This window comes from Canis aureus, chromosome 25, assembly GCF_053574225.1.
Source record: "Canis aureus isolate CA01 chromosome 25, VMU_Caureus_v.1.0, whole genome shotgun sequence".
NCBI classification, from domain to species: domain Eukaryota; kingdom Metazoa; phylum Chordata; class Mammalia; order Carnivora; family Canidae; genus Canis; species Canis aureus.
In genome coordinates, this window is record NC_135635.1 from 11,511,757 (window position 1) to 11,532,393 (window position 20,637).

Here is a 20,637-nt window from a genome sequence, read left to right on the forward strand (position 1 = left end):
TGGTGTGAAACTGACCCTTTGAACTAGGGAGGATCTTTTCAGATAAGCAGGCCTTGGCATTTTTATCACACAACTTTTTATTAGAGCTCTTAACGGAGCAGGTTAGTGTCATTGCTAGACGTGTAGATAAAGGTTTTATAGGCTCTTGTGTAATAACACAGAGATGTAGGACACAGACCATTTTCTTACGAAAATGCAAACCTTGCAAGTGTCCATCTCAATAAAGATTTGGGGGAAAATAGCATCGATTCAGGGAATTCATTTGTTTACCCATTTTATTTTATTTTTTTAAGATTTTATTTATTTATTCATGACGGGGGGAGGGGGGCAAAGACACAGGCAGAGAGGGAGAAGCAGGCTCCATGCAGGGAGCCTGACGTGGGACTCGATCCCAGGTCTCCAGGATCAGGCCCTGGGCTGAAGGCAGCGCTAAACCGCTGAGCCACTGGGGCTGCCCTGTTTATCCATTTTAAAAAATTAATTATACCAAGTATAAAATACAGATGAAAGCCAATTAAAGATTTTTTCAAGAAAATGTTATGCTGGGGCAGCCTGGGTGGCTCAACGGTTTAAGCGCCTGCCTTTGGCCCAGGACGTGATCCTGGAGACCCAGGATCGAGTCCCATGTCAGGCTCCCTGCATGGAGCCTGCTTCTCCCTCTGCCTGTGTCTCTGCCTCTCTCTGTCTCTCTCTCTCTCTCTCTCTCTCTCTCTGTCTCTGTCATGAATAAATAAATGAAATCTTTAAAAAAAAAAAAAAGAAAATTTGTGCTTTCCAACTGGAAAATGATTTTGATTATCTTTCAGACCAAAAGGCATGAATTATTTCTTAGGAAAGGCCATTGGTAGAATGGGAAGCAGAAAAAAAATGGGATAAATGGTGGTCATTTTTTAATTGACATTCTAATATCCCGAGTGTTCCACATCTTGGATAGTCTCCTAAAATTACTTGTATTCATCATTCAGCCATTCAGTCACTCAACAAACCTCTGTCCTCCTCTTCCTGGAGGGTGTTAGGCTAATTCTTGGATATAGGACTGAGCAAAGCAGCCATATTCGCCATGCTCCGAAGTCTTCCAGCCCAAAAGAGACCACAGACATCACACAAATAATTAAGGGGTGAACAGAATATAGTAGGGAAGTGACAGGTGCTGTGGGAACATGCTTTTTGAGTCCCTTAGAACTTTATTCTGGTGTGTGCTTTAAAGAAAGAATTTCATTTTCCTTTTTCATCAGTTCTGTGAGAGTTCCCATGTTTTATGTTCAAGTTTGCTTTCCATCTTTTCCTTCACGTTAGCCTAAATGCATCTCTAGACAGTTTCCCAAAATAGAATTTTCCATTTCAGACTAAGGAGTTGCAGATGAGTTAGAGGATTTAGGGTCCATGCCTGGGAACTTTCATTTGAAGTTTTAAACTGTCTAAACCAAAAAGAGACAAAAAGGGGTTGGTGTGTCTGCTCAGACTTCCAGGCACATCCCTGTCTGTGGTCTTCTCTGCAAGAGCAATGCTCACCGCCAGCAGGCTGCTGCTTTCAAAGGGAATAAGTGAAGTTGTTTTTACTTCACCCCTCTGGGGTATAGCAATGAATTTTAAAACAGCCTGTTGGTTTAAAATGGCCCCCTATGTATACAGCTGACCTCCAGTCTTAGGTTTTCTAAACTGGAGAAATCAGAGAATTACAGGATATCACAGTCAAAAGACCTCAGAGATCATCTACCACTTTGAGGATGAGAAACTGAGGCCCAGAGGGTAAAGATCTTCCAGGCAATTGTCGGCGGAAGCAGAAGTACAATGACAAGCCCTGTGTCCTCCTCTCCATCCCACACTCCAGAGTGGAGCACCACAGCCTCCCTGGGGCCCTGAAAGTGTACCCACTCCCCCCTCTGAATTAATCCTTTTCCTTTTTTCAATGCTTTTTTTTTTTTTTTTTTAATGCTTTTGATACTTTTCTGCCCAACTGTGTTTCAAGCCAGGCAACTCTGAGATAATTCCCAGTTGTTTAACTTAGAGCATATTTCTCTCCCTATTGTTTTTCCTTTAAACAAACAACAGGCAAATAAACAATAAAGCCATTTTATAATAGCTCCCTAAATAATAAGTACACAACGCTCTGAAGAATAAAGCTATTTGTGCCACAGTTCTGTATCAATGAGATCCGTTGATGGATTTTACATTTCTAATTTGGTAGATGTTATATACCCACGTATTAAACTGTTGAGCCCAGACCAATAAAGGTTATCCTGAAAACCGTAGTAGGGATTTACAGATTTATTACCACTTGCCTTTTTTTCCCCCTCAAACAGTAGCTCATTTGTGGGAATTGCATTACACATAATGTTCAGACATACTTCGGTTTTAAGCCAAAAAAAGTTCAAGGTAATGGTACAGGATATTCTAACAGGAAAATATGTTGTGCTAAGATTATTGCCATATAATAAACTTCATAGTGCCCTTAAGCAGTATGAGTATGGAGGATCCTTTATAAAAATACTTAGTCCAGGGCCAACATTCCACCCCTTCCCCTTTTCCTGTTGCCTCCGTCAGAGCCACATTCTCCATACTTTTCATTTTCCACCGTAACCAGTACAAAAGAAGGACTCTTACATGTGATGATCCTTTTTAAAAATGTAAAAAGTGTTCTCAATCATCATCAAAATGTACTTGCACTCTCATTTGTTTATACAGTTAACTTTTGCAAAACCCCCAAGTGACAAATTGATGGATTAATTCAATGAGATTGACATAATTGCATTTCATACCCTGATAAAAATCACACGGGAACAGGACTGGTAATCTAATCCTACTGTGTATCCTCAGATATGTTTTTACCTTGTTCTCTGGCTAATGAGGAAAAATTAATACTGTCAATATTGCGATTCAGCCTGGTGATAAGCTTACATATCATCTATCACACGACTAGCCTATAGTCATCTTCTCTTTCTCCGCATTAAATCAACACAGATGTGCTGGCTTTCGAAATATCTGTCAACATCATTCATGTTCTGCCTCCTGCTCAGTGCGATGCAACCTTCATCGATGGTGTGATGGGGAAGGGATGTTAGTCCCTCCAGAAGTTCTCCTTACAGTATCTACTGCTCGCTGCAGAAAATTCTCCCGTGCAATAAAACAGTTAACTGGGGGACGGTAATTAATTTACATCAATGGGAATAGCACTTGCCTCAAAAGCTTCAGGAAAGTGCACTTTATGCATAGGAAATGTGCTGAAACTACAAAAAAAAATGCATAATTAAAATTAAGCATTGCATGTCCCCAAAATAATGTGTTTAAATATTAGATGTGCAATGGCTTTACATTTCTCATTTCATGGTTTTTTTTTTTAACAACAAAAAACCTACAAAATTTTGTTCATGAGAAACCATGGTTTTTCAAAGGTGTTGTGGATTAAAACCAGCAGCACAGCCACACCAAAAGACCAGTTTAATATATATATACACTTAATATAATAAAAGAGGAGTTATGTTTCATTTAAGAAAGGCTTGTTAACTGAAGTGGGTCACATCCCCAAAATGGCATTTATCCTTTCAGAACTTTTCATGAAAGAGATCTGAGGGTTCACTCATCAGCATGACTGCTTCATGAGCAGGATCAAAGACCTTGTTGTGTCCAAGTAGAATTTCCCATTGACTACTCAATGAAAACTTAATATAGCTCCTCATTCTCCTTCCACAAATTTAGCGTTGTCTTAGGAGAGCTAGTTAACCAAAGTGGTGTCCTACAGATCGGTGGTTCCTAAACCTAGTTACAGAGAGACAGTATGAAATGCACATTTCTGGGTCCTAACTCACACTTATGGAATCAAAATCTATAGGAATATAATCCAGGCATCTGTAGATCTTTTTTTTTTTTTTTTTTTTTTTTAAGAGAGACTGAAAGCCCAAGCAGGGGTAAGGAAGGGTAGAGAGAGAATCTTAAGCAGGCTCCATGCCCAGTGCAGAGCCCCACTTTATCTCACAATCTTAGGTCATGACCTGAGCCAAAATCAAGAGTCAGTCGCTTAGCCAACTGAGCCCCCCAGGTGTCCCGCACGTGTACATCTTAAGGCTTTCCAGGAGATTGCCAGCCAGCGCAGCATCAGTTGCTCTTTAATCACCAGTGGTATGGATAACCTAATTCCCATCCGTAATATGTAATGGCAAGCCCTCCTGCCCCATTCTACAAGTAGAATTTAAAACCCATGAAATAGACATTTTTGGAGTATCTGTGTAGGACAAAACGGTTCCACCTTCACTGGGAATTACTGGCCTGCAGCCTAAAACACACACACACCCAAATTCAAATCCATCTATCCCCATGGATCCATGGTCCAGGGTGGATCCTTGGCAGTCACATTGGATTCTCAGCCCAAAAGTTGGGATGTGGCCATTTTTTAACCTCATAGACTGAGGAGCCACAGAGTCCTGTTTTGCAAGGACTGAAGTGTTCCCTAGAAAGAAGCAGAGACAGGAAACGGAGGGAAATATTGTTTGGACTTTGGAGGGACTCCCATTTCTGCACTGCAGCCGTTTTCTGAGCTTGAGCCACATTCCATGTGGCTTTCTGAGACACTCCTGTACCCTTCCAGTGGACTATCACTCCCCACCCTGGTCCTCCTTACATTAGTTTGGTTTCTGTCACTTGCAGCCCTAGCATCCTACCAAATACAAACCTTATTCAGTAGTTTCAACACAGTCCAGGTCATATTAGCATAGCTTCCTCATGTACCTGCCCAGCTCCAATGCCCCCCAAAGGGAGAAGTAACCCATCTGGGGAATCAGTTCCAGGGTGACCATATTTTCTGCCCATTAAGTGTGCTTTTCTGGAGGCAGGTACCCTTTTGTTCCTCATCAGGACTTTCTCCTTAAAGACACTTGAATTCTAACAGAGCAGCTTTCCCACTCTGCCCACCAAATTTCCCTGAACAAGAGGTTTGCTTTCCTGGCACTGTGCCCAGGACTCCTGTCCAGGAGACAAGCCTCTGAGCTGATCCTGGCTCTGTTTTCAGAAATCTGCATTCAAGTGTTCCCATCCCTTGCTTTTTAAGTGCCCTCATCTTGTATGATGTAGACTTTTCCTAAGACCCCACTTTTCTTTGCATCTCATTTCCCTTTTTAGAAAACCATCAGCAGATCCCACTTCAGTGGGATTAGTATTTGGAACTTCTCAAATCCACGTATGATTTGTCTGAGGAAGTGGGGTTTTGTTTCTGGTCTTTGCTGTGTACTCGGAATTTAAACTAGATATTTTTCTCAAACCTCTTTTCCCCAAGAATTCCCTTTCTCACATAATTAAATAACCAGAACCGTCCCACCCACCCACCCACCCCTGCTTTTGAATTATAAGCAAAGAGACAATGGGAGGACTATGAAGAGGGATTTGTGGACGTGGCAGGAACCTCAAACGTGACCTCGCCTTCATCCCTCTCTCTATTAAGTGAGTTGAGTTAAGGTATTTATTTATTTATTTTTTAATTTTTATTTATTTATGATAGTCACAGAGAGAGAAAGAGAGAGAGGCAGAGACATAGGCAGAGGGAGAAGCAGGCTCCATGCACCGGGAGCCTGATGTGGATTCGATCCCGGGTCTCCAGGATCGCGCCCTGGGCCAAAGGCAGGCGCCAAACCGCTGCGCCACCCAGGGATCCCTTATTTATTTATTTTTTTTTAAATTTTTATTTATTTATGATAGTCACAGAGAGAGAAAGAGAGAGAGGCAGAGACATAGGCAGAGGGAGAAGCAGGCTCCATGCACCGGGAGCCTGATGGAGTTAAGGTATAAAGAAGGTGTTGGGGGACGCCTGGATGGCTCAGTGGTTGAGCATCTGTCTTTGGCTCAGGGTGTGATCCTGGGGTCCTGGGATCAAGTACCTCATTGGGCTCCCCTCAGAGAGCCTGCTTCTCCCTCTGCCTATGTCTCTGCCTCTTTTTCTGTGTCTGTCATGAATAAATAAATAAAATCTTTAAAAAAATAAAGAAAGAAGGTGTTGGGCTTAATCAGAGATGCCCACAGTGAGAATTAGCCAGCAGCTGGGAATATTCTGATGCATTCTGATTTTAGGCATTCACATTTCCTATGAGTATAAGACCCAGAAGAAAAGTTAGCTTGCATAATTTCTGTTATTTTCTATTTATTTTTGGTTGTCTAGTCCTTTCCTCAGAACAGATAATGAAGTCAGTGGCTCTTAATTTTTTTTGTTGTTGTTGTGTGTGTATGTGTTGCATGGGAGAGCTGTAAATAGACCATCTCTTGTGATGGAATTGTAAGGCTTGTGCTTCTTTTTCAGCAGTGACTTTAGTTAAGATCTGCGTTGTGATCATCTATTTGGGGAAAATAACAGGGATTTTAGTGTGTCTTAATTTTTTTTACTACCCGGCACTCCAAAAGAATCTGTCCCCTGTGTAAAATGAATGTGAGGGAAGTCTGGACATGCTCATCCCAGGTGGGAGTAACTCAGCCCAGGACTTTACTAGATAAGTAACAGGTGTGAAGTGTTGTCAAAAGGCTCTTCTCTTTGACAGCTGAATTGAGCCATAAAATTTTTGAATAATTTATGCAAGTCTGTGGAAGCCCAGATATGGATTGTTAATCTGGGGTCTAGAATGTTGTACTAGTGTCAATTTCATAGTGAAATCCTGAAAGTTAATTTTTTATTGCGTCTCTTACCTTTGGTGTAGGTGAAAATACTCAGAGTGCCTCATAAGTCAAAAATAATTTTGTAAACTCTCACCCATAGTCTTAACATCTTCTGTTTCCTTCAGAGTTTATCATAATCATATGTTTCAGTTTATATTTTAAAATATTACAAGATGGCCAAGACTAGGGTTAAGAAATCTTTAAAACATCTTTAATTTCAGTTAACTGCTAAGTTGCATACTCTTCTTGTAAGCTGGATTTTTTTTCTCCTCAAAAAAAAAAAAAAAAAGAAAGAAAAGAAAAGAAAGCAAGCAAGCAAAGCAACATGTGGTTTGTTACATTCATTGCTCTTTTTAACCTGTTTTGCATTAGGAGGCTATGAAAACGGAAGACTAAAAGGTCCATAAAGAAAACCTTACAGCGAAGGAAAGAAATAGAGAAAAGAGACATCTGAAACTTGGCCTCTTTCCCCCATCTGCCCTAAAAATACATTCCAGTGAGCAATGTGGGTCCCTGATAGTTGGAAATAGAAAGGAGCAGAGAAGCAAATACTTTTTAAAAAAAAATCGTACTTTTGAAGCACCGTGGTGAAGTAGTCCCTATATTTTGCCTTTAAGAACTGAGATGTAAAACCATCCGGGAAAAAAAACTTATGAAACTGTAAATGTCCACTCATGTCCACTCATTCCCAGGCCATTCTGTTAATTAATTGTTGGTTCCTCCCCTACTCAAAACAAAACCTGCCACCAGGAATCTACCCAGCGATGGTCATGATGGCCATACCTGTTGGCAGGCTCCCAGGACTAACGTTGGCAGAGGCCCCAGCCCACCCTCTCCTGATGTCTCCTGGCGGTGTTGATGGTGACAGTGAATAGCATCCTTATAATGCCCAGAAAGATATGCAGTCTAGCTGACACGCTGGTGGTCATCTGGAATTCTCTTCCCCTTATAATTCTACTGTAAAATAAATTCGTTATTACACAGCATCAGCATCATAATGCCGAGATATTCTTATTACAGGCTTTCAAGAATTCCAAATATTTATGTGTGCCATCATCATATTTATTCTCCCTAAGAACTCTCTTAATTAAGCATGAGAAACAGTGCTGAAACAGTGGCTCAGGGGTTTAAGTGCCCACCTTCAGCCCAGGGCGTGATCCTACAGTCCCAGGATCAAGTCCCATGTCAGGCTCCCTGCATGGAGCCTGCTCCTCCCTCTGCCTGTGTCTCTGCCTCTCTCTCTCTCTCTCTCTTTCTCTCTCTGTCTATCGTGAATCTTTAAAAAAAAAAAAACAGTGATGAATATTTTAGATTTTACTAGATTTTAGATACTGTAGATTTTAATATGTCTGTGCAAAAAAAAAAGCTGCACTTCACGAAAGGTCGTCTTAGGCATCAGACAGTTGCACGTTTGAGAAAGTCATTTTAAAGATTCTTGGAAAGACAAGAAAAAGGTCATAAGTGTTGGTTGCACACGAATTTGCCTTCCTCTTTTATCTTTTGAGTGGTGGCCCCATTTGAAGAGGTTGTCTCACCATAGCATTGTGTTCTTTCAAAAAAAACCCCTTGACTCTTCCGATCCCGAAAACATGATTATTTCATAAAGCTATTTTCTGATGATACTTTCAGTTTTCACTAAATTGCACCCCCCAAAATGTGCTTTGCCAGAGGGGAGAGAGAAGCATCTCAAAGATTCCTAGAATCTCGTTTGAATCTATAGAAAGAGGGGCGCCTGGGCGGCTCAGATGGGTAAGTGTCTGCCTTTGGCTCAGGTCATGATCTCCAGGTCCTGGGATCAAGTTCCATGTCAGGCTCCCTGCTCAGCAGGGAGTCGGCTTCTCTCTTTTCCTCTGCCTTTCCGACTGCTTGTGCTCTCTCTCGAATAATAATAATAATAATAATAATAATAATAATAATAATAATAAAAAGAATCTATTGGAAGAGAAGCTAAAAATTCAGAAACAGTCAATAATGGAAATGTGATTTGGTCCATTACATGAGCAACAATGCAGCCAGCAGCCTTAAATTGGAACTCCCATTGAGTTATGTCAACATAGGAAGCAGATTGTCCTTCCAAACCTCTGTGATGTAATATGAGTCCTCTATTATTTGGGCCCATCTGCAAGAAAGTTTTGTTGGGGGACATACTGGCAATTAGAATCACCCAGAAATGCTGCCAGAGTAGCAGTTCTTTTGTCTTCGTTTTTCATTTGCTGCACCTGAACTGAAGGACCTTGGTAAAAATATATATATGTGTGTGTGTATGTATGTATGTGTGTGTGTATATATATATATGTATATGTATATATATGAAAAATATATATATAAATGTCTTATGGTTCTGGGAATTGAAGTGTGATCAATTTTGTCTGACAAGTTTATTAATGGCCACACTGCTTCTGTGCCTTTGCCTTGAGGATGCTGCGTCAGATGCATTCAGTAGGATGCGTTACCCCCAGACTTAGAAGCTGAACCATTCTCAGGGTTTGCCCTTTGTTGAGCATAATCTGCCATTATGTTGAGGAGGTGATGGTTGGGCTACTGAACCCATCTAAGAATGAACCCGTTTGAGTAAGAGCTTAGTACACCCCGGTACGGGTGATGACTAACAGGCAATAGAGCAACTGTTATATATATGATCTGCAGGAACAGGCCTGTTTTGTTGTATTTGAACAATAAAATGATTTTGTATCTGTAGACATTAAAATGGTGCCATGAACTGCTTCAGAGAACTCATTTGTCTGGTGATCCTCCAGGGTTGGGGGCTGGGGCTCCAACTCCTTTGAGGTACGTAAGGCTTTGGCCCTTGAGACCAGCATAGCTAATACGCTCATTGAGCACCCCTTTGACTGACAATTACTGCTTCATTTCGATCCCAAATAGCATGGGATTTGAAACTTCTAGAATTATTTTTCCTCACTTTCTGATGATGTTGCTGAGGGACAAGTTGGGGAAAGCAAAGCATTTTATTTTGCTATTTGTAAGAAGCTCTAATTTTATTTAATTTTTGAAAGATTTTATTTATTTCAGACAGATGGAGAGAGGTTGAGAGAGCACATGCAGGAGGAGGGGGGACGAGGAGGGAGAAGCAGGCTCCCCACTGAGCAAGGGAGCCTGACCCAGGGCTCCTTCCGAGGACCCTAGGATCATGACCTGAGCTGAAGGCAGATGCTTAACCCACCGAGCCACCCAGGCGCCCCAGGAAGCTCAGTGCTTTGAAAACAAATAACATAGTGGTTTAAGACTCTAGGTTTTGATATCAGACCAGATTTGGATTCCAGGCTCTTGCACTAACTTGCTGATGGTTTAGATGGAGCAAGTTGCCTTTCTTTTCTCACCTGTAAAATGAGGAAGATAGGATCCACCTGCTGCTGTCACAAGGATTTTTTTTTTTTAAGATATTTGTAGGGCAGCCCGGATGGCTCAGTGGTTTAGTGCTGCCTTCAGCCCAGGGCATGATCCTGGGGACCCGGGATCAAGTCCCACGTCGGGCTCCCTGCATGGAGCCTGTTTCTCCCTCTGCCTGTGTCTGTCTGTATGTCTCTCATGAGTAAATAAATAAAATCTTAAAAAACAGATATTTGTATAGGATTTAGCACAGTGCCCAGCAACCAAGTGCTCCTAAAGTTATAGGTGCTATAATAATAATAAGGAGGTTCATGTGGCGTTAATGGTGATCTTCCACTATTTTCCTCACCACAGAAAATACAGTGACATCACACTGTCTATCAAATGACACACAATTCTCATATCTGACTCCTCATTCTATACTGAATATTCATTGAAAGGCAGGCCCTATGGCAGGTCCTGGGTGAAAGGCTCTAAGGCCGCATCCCCCTCCCCTCAAGGGGGCTATGGACGTTTGCAGCCTCCAGATCCATTCAGACCTCACTTCTATCCCTTACAAACAGCTTCTTCACCCTGATTATCTTCAGAGAGAGCATATCCAGCTTTTCCTTGGAAAGTCCTGGTTTTCTTCTCTATTTCAGCCATTTCTACCCTTAGCCCGGCGATTGTGTTTGGTCTCTGACTCACCTCACTTCCAATTTCACTACTCGGCACACTCCCAAGTTGTAGATCTCTTATCACTTTACATTTGTTTCTGGGTCTTAAACATGTTTCTTTAGTGTGGTCCACAGCAGGCTCTTCATGATTTGGTTGTGTCTTCAAGGTTTGGGTTTGAAGCAGGGTGAATGGATGTGGGATCAGGTGCTTTTGCTTCTGGAACCACAGAGTGCGCCACTCCCGGGGTTGGTACTGACTGGGGGGGGGGGGGGGGGGGTCCACCCCCTGCAGCCCTGGTCTCCACACCTGGCCAAAGTTAACTGTACTTAACTGACATGGCCTCCAGCAAGTCATCCTTGTTATGCTGTGTCCTGTGCCATAAAGGAAGGGGGCAGATACTGCTCTCAAGAAGCATCTAATCTAGTGATAAGATTAATGGACCCAAAATTCTGACAACTTGGGTGATGGCACCATGTTTGTTGTGGTCTCTGTTAATCCAGCAATGGCACATGACCGTTTTCACGGAACTATTTGGCATGGGCTTGGCAGAAGGAGAATGGAAGCATCTGGGAAAGCTCTTTGAAGGAGCTAGAAACACCAGAAGGTCTATTCCTCAAAAATATAGCTCTTCCATACACTAATATTGACCAAAGTAGTGGCTGTAGCCCGTCCTTATTGGTGTAGCCACTGGGTGGAAAGGAAAGCCTCTGGGCTATCTCAAGGCTGTGTGCACATAAGAAGAGAGTCATGTCGTTGTAGTGAATAAAAATTTTTTTTTAAAAAAAGGATTTTATTTATTTATTCATGAGAGACAGAGAGAGAGAGAGAGAGAGAGAGAGAGAGGCAGACACACAGGCAGAGGGAGAAGCAGGCTCCCTGTAGGGAGCCCCATGTGGGACTCGATCCCAGGACCCTGGGATCACACCCTGAGCCAAAGGCAGATGCTCAACTGCTGAACCACCCAGGGGCCTGGGAATAAAAGTTTTGATTGAGAAAGAAAATAAGCTGTAATTTGGGTGGGTGGGTGGGGGATTAGCCTGAATAAGATGGGAGCCTTGGGACTAATGGAGGGTCCTGGGGCAGAGGAAGGACAGTGTAGACGCCCTGGCACATGGCCACAACCCACCTCAAATTCAATCGGGAAGCCAGTGAGTCGGGCAGATCAAAGCGAGTGGCTAGCCGGAGCCAACTAGAGGGACCAGCTGGATTAGTCAGAGGTCATGAAACAGCCTAGTATGGTTGGAAACCACCAGTGATAGAGCCCAAGGTGAGTTAGGCCAGGTGGTGGTGAGAGAGCTAGAAGATTCCACAGGGGCTGGAACTGCAAAGAACCCATGAAGAAGGGATTTTGAAGTAGCAGAATGAACCCAGTCGCATTGGTGGTGGTCAAGTGGAGGAGAAGCTGCGGAGGTGAGAGGGTGTGAAGAGGTGAGTCAGGCTGCTGTGGTGACCCCAGGGCAGGGAGGCCCCAGCCACACAGACACGAGGGAGACAGGCCACTAGGAAAGCTTACGAGACACACACAGACCTGAGAAGTAACCGAATGAGGATGGACAGCCGCTTGAGGGAGGCTCTGGGATGATGGGTTGGAGTATTGGCCACTTGGAGTACTGGTGGGACCATCGTGAGACTGGGAGGAGCTAGAGGAGGAGGTAGGATGTTGCTTTGGAGGTGGGTGGAGCACAGGAGTTGGAAATTGGAGCTTTTTTTTTTTTAAAGTTTTATTTATTTATTCATTCATTCATGATAGAGAAAGAGAGAGAGGCAGAGACACAGGCAGAGGGAGAAGCAGGCTCCATGCAGGGAGCCCGACGTGGGACTCGATCCCGGGACTCCAGGACCATGCCCTGGGCCAAAGGCAGGCGCCAAACCGCTGAGCTACCCAGGGATCCCCCCGAAATTGGAGCTTTCTAAAGAGACTTCAAATTAACCAGTTAGTCCCCATCAGATCTCAGAAGCCAGAGAGAATAAATGACTTAAGCGATAAATTTCATGAGATTACTTTAAACAGTAAAACTGGAAAATCTGGGTGTGATCCTGGGGTCCTGGGATCGAGTCCCGCATCGGGCTCCCTGCATGGAGCCTGCTTCTCCGTCTGCCCGTGTCGCTGCCTCTCTCTGCGTGTGTCTCTCATGAAGAAATGGATAAAATCCCTAAAAAAAAAAAAAAAAAAACCTGGAAAATTTAACCTCAAATTAGTTGGCACACTTAGAAAAAAATCTAAATAAAAAATAAAAACAATCAACAGACTGGTCGTTGAGGTATAAAAAGGAGTATTTAGTTTAGTCTGTGCAAGGCCTGTGTCAGGTTCTGTGGAGAATCCAATGTGAGCAAGACACTCAGCAAATATTTCCTGAGAATCCCGTGCGTGCCAGGCGACGTGCCCGATATTCCAGGCCTGTGTGTCGATCCCTAAACAAAAGAGGGGAGCTCCGTGGCCTTCACCCCTCCATGATTCAGCAGCAACTCCAGGCTGAAGAGACCACAGCTGCAAGCATAAAGGAGAAAGGAAATATTGCAGGTAACTCGTCTCAAAAGACGGTCACTCATCTAGAACTGCGTGATTCAGGACCAATAGAACAATTTGAATTCCAGATCCTGTCCCTGGCACAATCTAATTAAGGCTTGCAAACCAGTCTCCACTACAAAGATCACCTCGTTTAAATTCCCACGGTTGCAGAGAGGACCTTGGGATCGCAGATAAGATAAAGAAAGGTTCTGGAGAGCTTTGCTGACCTTTTTCTTTTTTGGCAAGAGGCTTCTGGCTGCTTGAAACCATTCTTTGCTGACACCTCTCTAAGAACACCTCGATTAGTTCTAGCACAGAGTTACAGTGTTAAAAGCTGCCCTGCCTCTTGTTGGGTCCACATTCTCCCTCGTGGAGAATCAACCGTTTTAGGTGGTGGAGAGTTTGAGTAGCGTAGGAAGGTACGCAGGTGAGCAAAATAGCTTTGCGTGTGTAGTTCATGAAATAAAGCAGCGAATACTCCATAATTTTATTTTTTTTTAAGATTTTTTTTTATTTATTCACGAGAGACACAGAGACAGAGACACAGGCAGAGGGAGAAGCAGGCTCCATGCAGGGAGCCCGACGTGGGACTCGATCCTGGGACTCCAGGATCACACCCTGGGCTGAAGGCGGCGCTGAACCGCTGAGCCACCCGGGCTGCCCAAATACTGTGTTTTAAAGGTGACTTTCAACAGGAAGATAAAGGTTGAGCCTAGAAATGTAAATCCTGGGGCGCCTGGGTGGCTCAGTCCATTGAGCGTCCAACTCTTGATTTCGGTTCAGGTCACGATCTTGGAGTTGTGGGATCGGGCTCAGCGAGGAGTCTGCTTCACTCTCTCTGCGCACCCCCTGGCCCCCCGCCCTTTCTCAAATAAATAAATCTGAAGGAAGGAAGAGAAAGGAAAGGATGAATGAAAGCAAGCAAGCAAGCAATGCAACTCCTGGGCGCCTGACTGGCTCACTTGGTAGAGGCTGGGACTCTTGATCTCTAGGTCATGAGTTCAAGTTCCACTTTGGATGTGGAGATTAAAAAGAAAAATGTAAATCCTTTATTTCCCTTGGGCAGTGGAAGGTATTTGCAGATTCAAGGTAGAGCCCACGTCAGGGCTAAACTTTTGGCTGTCTTTCAAGGAAACTATGGGAATGCTGATTCATTTAGGAAGGTCTGCACCCCGTCTGCCACCCTACCCCCAGCATACACACCGGGCCGCCCTCAGACACACTCTTATCTTTTCTGCCCTCGACTGGGACAGTTTCTAAGCCCTTCCCACCTAGTTCCTCTGTGCTGCTCTCTCTGCCCTCCCTCTAATTAGGGCATAGATACAATCACGTCACCCTTCTCTGCTTGAACTTCTGTGGCTCCCGTAGCCCTCAGAGTAGCTTAGCGATCCTGCCTGCCTTTGGGCACAGTCTCCGGCCCTCCCTCCTATCTTCCTGTCCTCCTGTCGCATTTATCATGGGTTTACTAAGAGCTGCTCACTCTTCTCAAGCTTTGATTGGCTCAGTCTGACCTGGGCCCTATTCCCTGCCCCAGCTCCACTCTAAGAATTACCATGATCAACTGCTTCTATTCCTTAAAGACCTAAAAGCTTACCCTACCTTCCCACTTCCTTCATCTTCACCTTCTAGCCAGAATTGATTGATCAACATTTCCTCTTATTCCTGGATTATTATTATTATTATTAAAGATTTTATTTATTTATGAGAGACACAGAGAGAGAGGCAGAGACACAGGCAGAGGGAGAAGCAGGCTCCATGCAGGGAGCCCGACGTGGGACTCGATCCCAGGTCTCTAGGATCACACCATGGGCTGAAGGCAGTGCTAAACTGCTAAGCGATCAGGGCTGCCCTGGATTTTCTTTTTTTTTTAAGATTTTATTTATTTGACAGAGAGAACGAGAGAGCACAAGCAAGGAGAGCAGGGACCCCTAGGATCATGACCTGAGCTGAAGGCAGATGCTTACCCACCTGGGCCACCCAGGCTTCCCTTATTCCTGGATTATAATTTTAACCACCCCTCTAGTGCAGTATTATCACAGTATATCATGGCCTGTTGTGTATTTTGAGAAAAGAAATTCTTTTCCCCACTCACCTTGTACATTTTCCTGTGCCTTTTTGAAATAAATCAAGACATAAATAGAATATGAAATCCTTAACTTAAGGGGGGGATTTAGGTCTGACAAGGCTGCCCTTCAAGAGATCTCTTTTAAGTCAACCAAGGAACATATCAGTGAATCGATGGATGGATGTAGGAGGCATCATCAACTGGAGTGGCTCCTGAGCCAGTACATCTGACTTCTTGCAAATGTGGGGCTGCTACATTCCCCTCCCAAAGTATTATAAATAAATACAGTGGAGATCCACTATTAAACTTTGCGACTGAGAGGAAGATACAGGGAGAGGACTTGTGTGTTCTTGTGTTTTCCCGTATCAACCAGTAATTAAATCAAGAGCATCACTTTCTGCTTCTGAGAGTTCTTCCTTATATTAATATTGTGGTATATCTTCTCTATTGTCTCTTAAATCGTAAAAGTTTTATCTGATCACTATAAATAGAAAAAGGTCATAAATAACATGAAGCTATGAAAAGACATTTATTTTACAGATATAAATTAAGGAGTGATAGTTTCTTATTGTCTGTCTTCCTCTAGAAAACACATTAATGGCTTGGTATTTATATTCTTCTAAATAGCTTTGCTAGGTATATAATAGCCTACATATTATTAGTTATAACAATGTGATCAGACTATATATTGGGGTTTGAATCTTACTATATCTTGGATATCCTTCATGCATAGAGATCTCTCGATAGTTACTGCAAGATTTATTCTTCATTCCTTAATATTTTGGTAGCTTTGCAGTAGTGAAGTCTGTATTTAAACCACACGTCATGGGACGCCTGGGTGGCTCAGTGGTTGATCATCTACCTTTGGCTCAGGTCATAATCCTAGAGTCTTGGGATCGAGTCCCACGTCGGGCTCCCTGTGTGGTGCCTGCTTCTGCCTCTGCCTCTATCTCTACCTCTCTCTCCGTGTCTCTCATGAATAAATAAAATCTTTAAAAAAAAAAAAAAAGAACACACGTCTACAGAAGCAGAGAGAGGTGAAGAGCTTAAGGTCAAGGTGCTTGAATATTAGTTTATCTGTCCATGAAAAACAACAAACATTTCCTGGGGTGGGGAAGGAGTACTCCAGAAAAGTTGGGAGAGGAAGTGGGATGAGCAAAGACAGTGGCCGGTTTGTACCAGAAGTTAGAATCCTGAGGAGTGAAAGGAAGGACCTGGCCCCCCACCCCATTTTCCCACCCAGCTTGGGCTGTGGACTCAACCCAGCACAGCTGCAAACACCTATCTGTGAGTGTCCTAACCAGCTGTTGTTTTAAGAGACTCAGAAAATACTGGAACTGGTGGAGTCTCCAGGAGCATCTAGTTTGAGGTGAGGGAGCCTGAGCGCCCACCTGAAAGAATGAGAGGGGGTGAGGGTGGGGAAGGTACTGCTGGGAGGGCTTTGGGAAGAGACCAACCCAGAGCTCCAACAGAGCAGCTTCCCCTTCCTCTGTTTCTTTTTTCGTTCTAGCTTTTTAATTTTTTTTTAAGATTTTTATTTATTCATGAGAGACACAGAGAGGGAGAAGCAGGCTCCCTACAGGGAGGCCTGACGCAGGACATGATCCCAGGACCCCAGGATCAAGCCCTGAGCCAAAGGCAGCTGCTCAACCACTGAGCCACCCAGGTGCCCCTCCTTCGTCTGTTTCTATACTGAGATTCTTATTTTAGTTGAAACAAGCATTGTGTTCCCTCCTCAGAAGTTCTAAATCGTTGACCTCGCCTAACACTAGAATTTTTAGACATGAAGACAACTAACACGGCAGAGAAGTGACCTCTCCCAATGTCACAGTGAGTGATGGGCAGAGAAGAGACTTGGAGCCCGGAGCTGCAGGCCCAGCGCCCCCGGCCCGGGGACTGGGACAGGAGCAGTGACAGTGCTCCGGGAGGAGGGGGGGGGGGACAGACAGCTGGGAGGATGGGAGTAGGAAACCTAGAGAGCAGTTGGGTGCAGAAAATGTTAAAGAGCCCGTGCTCTCTAATCACATTGCTTTAAATATAATCAGAGGGCGAGGAAAGTAATTGGAGGCCTAGAGAAACCCTAACCTATGATAAAACAGCAGAATGCCTGGTAAGGCAGGGAAGAGCTGGTGTCTGCCTGGGGGTGGGGGTGGGGGTCCTCCCCTGGGGGGGCTACAGACTCAGAATTTGCAAATGTGCAGTAACCCACCGGGGTAGCTGGCCCAATCTGAGGCACAACAGAAATGCTGAAAATGAACAAGAAAAAGAAAACATAAACTTTCAGTGCTAACATTTGGTAACAAGCATGATGAATTATGATGAGTATTCCTCTGGATCTTTCTCTCTTTTTTTTTTTTTTAATCTAGACAAGATGTGGGATCCCACAGGTTGTCAACTGTACTGTCTGCTTGTATGACTTTGTGGTTCTTTTTTTTTTGGTTTCAAAAGCAATTTGAATTAGAAATTACATCCTGCATACAGGTGTTACTTGAGATTCTTTGGCTACCTGTCTGTATACGGTCAGAACAGCCAAACTGCTGTCCTAGACTTAAGTGTCACTGAAGACCAAAGCCGTCACCCTACTTAACGTTACATATGCCAGCTGACCCTCGAATTTGTTGAGTGAGATGTCACCTGATGAATATTAGCGCCCTGGATCTCTTTTTTTCTCGTAAGAAACTCTGAGACATGCAATCATTTAAATGGACTCTTCCCAGATTTCTGGTATTTAGCTACAAATTCTTCCAAATGTCTGAGACCAAGAGCAACTCTCCCTCTTAAAACTAAAAAGGCAGGTCTGTTCTACAAATGACAAAAACAGAGGCAAGGAGAAGACCTCAAGGTCACTATATACAAATCGCAGGAGAACCAAGAAATAGCACCAAGCTTTGCTTTCTGTTTTGTATTTTATCTCTTTCTTCCAGATCCAGTGGAGCTGGCAGGCGGTTGACAAAATGCTGCCTCTTTATTTCTTTGCCCTTGGCAGTTTTCTGACTTTCTATCATAGTCTCTTCCACTAGGACCTTGTGGCTCAGTAAGGTCTTAGGTTAGAAACAGACTTACTTGTACAAGTAAGGTGTGTGAGGGCCTGAGAAGACTGTCCACAACTCCCTTGTTCACGTAGCTCATGTTTATTGAGCTTGTCTGCTGCGCGCCAGGGATGGTTCCAGGTGCTGAGAATAGAGCAGCGAATCCCCAACGTCCCTGCCTGGAGGAGGGGGGAGGGGGGTGGGAGAAAGCAAAACGTGAACAGACACATCATGTCAAGCAAAGCTAAGAGCCATGAAGATAAGGAGCGCCAACCACAGGGAGAGGTGATCCTGGGGGACCAGGAGGGTTGGGGAGGCCCCTCTGCGGAGGTTACTGTGGAGCAGAGACCCGGATGGGGCGAGGAAACCAGGGCCTGTGAATTTCTGGGCTGCCTTTCTCAGCCTCCCCTAAGTGTGATCTGCAAGCAATGAATATTCCACGGGGCTGAAACAAAAGGATGCTAGTGGGGGGCCTTGCTCCCCATCCTGCCCGAGTTCACCCTTGACAATAGCAATGCCTTTCAGGCCAGAGGAGAAGTCTGTTGCATTTAGATTGAACATTAGTGGGGAGCTTTTAACTCTCTCCAAAGCGCTTCATCACTAAAAACCCCGACAATAGGCCATAAAGCTGACAGTACCTGTTGAAATTGTAAAAAAGAAAAAAACAACAATAAAAAAAAAACTAGTATTTACAAGGAACCGCCTTAGAGGAAGCACAGTCACAATGGCTGACATTTAATACTGATAAGTGTCGCTAGGGTTTGTAGTTTGGGAGGCCTCTGTGGCCCTGGCTAATGTGTAGCTCTCCTTTAAAGGCTGTTTCTAGAAGGATCCACCTGGCTCAAAGCACCGGTCCACTAATCCTCCCTTTATCATAATGATACAGTAGTTTAGGGGTTTGATTGAAGCCACTAAGTGCACCTTTGTCCTGTAGGTACCGTCGCCTGATGACTCCCCCTGAGGAAGCCCAGAGTGAGAGAGGAAAAAGGAAACCTGCCCTAGGCCCTCATGGTTCATTTCACAGGTCCCCTTGCGAGCCCCCCGCCCACCCTCCCGTGAGTCCCCCCGCAATGGGGAGGCCGGAGGGGGCTCTAGCCTTGGAACTGGGTAGGATCAGTCTTCCAAACTGGAAATCCCTGTCGGCCAACAGAGAGTCCATTTGAATTACAAATCCTGTTGTTTGGATCCGTGTTTCCAAATTAGTCTACCAGCAGAGCCACAAATTTTTGTCTCCAACACTGGAAAACAATAGCTTTAAAAAAAAAAAAAAAAAAGAAAGAAAAAGGAAAAAAAAGGAGCTTCTCTTCGGCTGCCATGCTTTAAGGCAGAGATAACCGAGACTGGCCACAGTTAATTACCCGACTGCTCCATTTATGGCAACCTGTCTGTGCATTTTTAAGTCGCAGTGACAGGGAGCTATTCGGTTCTCTGTGTAGAAGCATATATTGCAAATCACTCCCAAGGAATCCTGATGGTTGGAGGATTTTTTTTTTTTTTTTACCTTAAAGAAAAGGTAGGATCCCTAAGGAACCGGTGATCATTTCAAGTTGTGTTTGTGTAATAATAGCACCTTATAAACTGACCAAAGTCTTAAATACTTAAATATGGCATCTTTTTCTCCCCCCTCCCTTGGCTACTGTAGAAATTGAACCCTGGTTCAGAAGTGATGCATCCACACCCCAGGTGCTGAGAGGCTCCCCATCCCTCACCTCTCTTGGCTTGCTGTGAGGCCTTGGTTTTGCCTCTTTTTTTTTTTTTTTTTTTTTTTTTTTGGCCCTTTCTGTAGACAACGACCGCCAAACTTCCCTTTTTTCTGGGCGTCATCTAGAAATTAGCTCTAAGACAGGATCAGAGTAAGTCTCAGGCACGTTCTTGCGTCTGGATAATGATACTCACTTATCCCGTTTACAGAAATCTCTTCTTCACGTAGTGGATTCAGCGTATCCCATGACCCCGGCCCCTTCTCTTTCGCTGTTATTTACCGATAAAAATAAATCCCCTGCGCTAAGTGGCCGGACTCCCTGCGAAGTGCAAGAAGAGTCCCTAAGAGGGGGATTCATATGTTAATGGGCCCTTCGGAGTGAGGACTGGGTTAAACGTGCCATTTGCTGACCTCATGTTTATGGGGCTGAGTGGGGAGGGTTCCTTTAGGAGGTGGCCTTGCATACTTCTCCGCGCGTTTCGTGGCCGAGCTGCACCTGCGGGGGGGGTGCATAAGCGCCCCGGGGTCCCCGCCGCGGCCCTCGCGGCTCCTGGGTGGTGGAGCGGGGGCCGGAGGTAAGGCTGCGGCTGCGGCTGCGGCTGCGGCTGCGGCGACCCCTCCAGGGACCTGCGGGGCCGCGGTCGGCGGGGACCGTGCCTGGAAGGCGGCCGCGGGCTGGGGCGCGGCGGAGGGGGCC

General features: G+C 44.5%; 1 protein-coding gene and 1 long non-coding RNA gene across 6 annotated transcripts in view; one reads left to right on the plus strand and one right to left on the minus strand.

Annotated features, from left to right (window-relative positions):
• Nucleotides 1-20,637, plus strand: part of PRICKLE1 (prickle planar cell polarity protein 1) — a 110,528-nt gene that overhangs the window by 68,857 nt on the left and 21,034 nt on the right. The window contains exon 1 of one of the 5 annotated variants that reach the window (XM_077870402.1): nucleotides 20,500-20,515. The exons of the other annotated variants lie outside the window; for them this stretch is intronic. The gene's annotated coding sequence lies outside the window, so the exon portion shown is untranslated. Of the gene's footprint in view, nucleotides 1-20,499; nucleotides 20,516-20,637 lie in introns of those variants that run through there. 5 annotated transcript variants of the gene reach the window in all.
• Nucleotides 12,513-20,622, minus strand: LOC144296981 (uncharacterized). The gene is made up of 3 exons (XR_013363960.1): nucleotides 20,135-20,622; nucleotides 18,273-18,417; nucleotides 12,513-13,123 (listed from the first exon to the last, which is right to left on the minus strand). It is a non-coding gene; the product is annotated as an uncharacterized LOC144296981 (long non-coding RNA).